This window comes from Egretta garzetta, unplaced genomic scaffold, assembly GCF_000687185.1.
Source record: "Egretta garzetta isolate BGI_Z169 unplaced genomic scaffold, ASM68718v1 scaffold535, whole genome shotgun sequence".
Taxonomy (NCBI): domain Eukaryota; kingdom Metazoa; phylum Chordata; class Aves; order Pelecaniformes; family Ardeidae; genus Egretta; species Egretta garzetta.
The window spans coordinates 228,334-229,498 of NW_009259722.1; positions in this window are offsets into that span (position 1 = coordinate 228,334).

Genomic DNA, 1,165 nt, shown 5'->3' on the forward strand with positions numbered 1-1,165 from the left:
TGGCGGTTCGGGCCAGGCATTGCACCGAGGTGTCAGCACCGCCGGCCTCATTGCGCTGAATGTCTTGTTTGTGTTTGGTTTGTTTATGGCGTACGTATGGACAATGAATGTAAAGGTGCTGATCCTATTTGGCCCTGAACGCGAATCTGCCGCGAGCACAAACCCAACAGCAAGCAGAGGGGGAGGCTTCACTGGAAAACAGGTTTTCACTTCAGCCAGGGGGCTGTGACTAAAGCTCGGGTCCGAAAACCTCAGCAGGCTTCATGGTCCGAAGCCCGGCCGGAGCGAAGCAGGCGTGCGCAGGGGCTGGGGCCGCGTGTGGCGAGCGGCGAGTGCGGGGTGGCCAGTGGGAGCCCCCGGCCCCCCAGGGCTGCGTGCCGGGGTGCAGCTCCTCGGCAGGCGCCCAGGCGTGGGGCATGCTGCTGTGGCCTCCCCGTCCCCTCCGTCCCCTCCGTCCCCATCCTGCGCTCGCCCTGCTGCTTGCAGCTCCACAAAAAAACCACTGCGCGAGGGCGGTGAGCGACCCCGGCTCCCTGCCCCCCCATCCCCCAGGTCCCGCCGGGCAGGGATCCATCATCTCCTTTGTTTGGTCGCCTTAATTGAGCTTGCTATTTATAGCTGGTTATTGGAACCAGGTCGAACCCATCTGGGTGCGATTTCCAGGAGGAGACTTGATTTACAGTTTTGTTCTGCAGAAAATATACATTAGCCTTTTGATCCCCGAAGCGGGCTGTCGAGAAGGACTGCAGTAAAGTCTTCGGGATGTGAATACCGAGCTGCGTAATTATGCTCCTGGTAACGTAATGAATGGCTGCAGCCAGCACTTCTCGCCGGGTCTCCGCGTACTTCAGCCGCCGTTTAACACAATCATTTTCTTTTGCTGGCTATAAATATGTTTGAATTCTCTGACCTCGTGAGCCAGCATTATTCTCGGAGGCAGAATTATTTCTTACTCTGTGGCTCGCAGGTTAGCCTTGGCCTTGAAGCTCCCCGGCCCCCGACAAGTGCGCGAAGCCCAATTTACAAAGCAAACGAGGCAGCGGCAGCAGACCTTGGAGGGAGGCCGGGCAGCGGAGCAGAGCACCCTTCCGACCCCAGCCCCCTGGCACCTCGGGGTTTGGGTCACCGTGAGCAAACCATGGCGCCCACGGGCACGGCTGCCGGC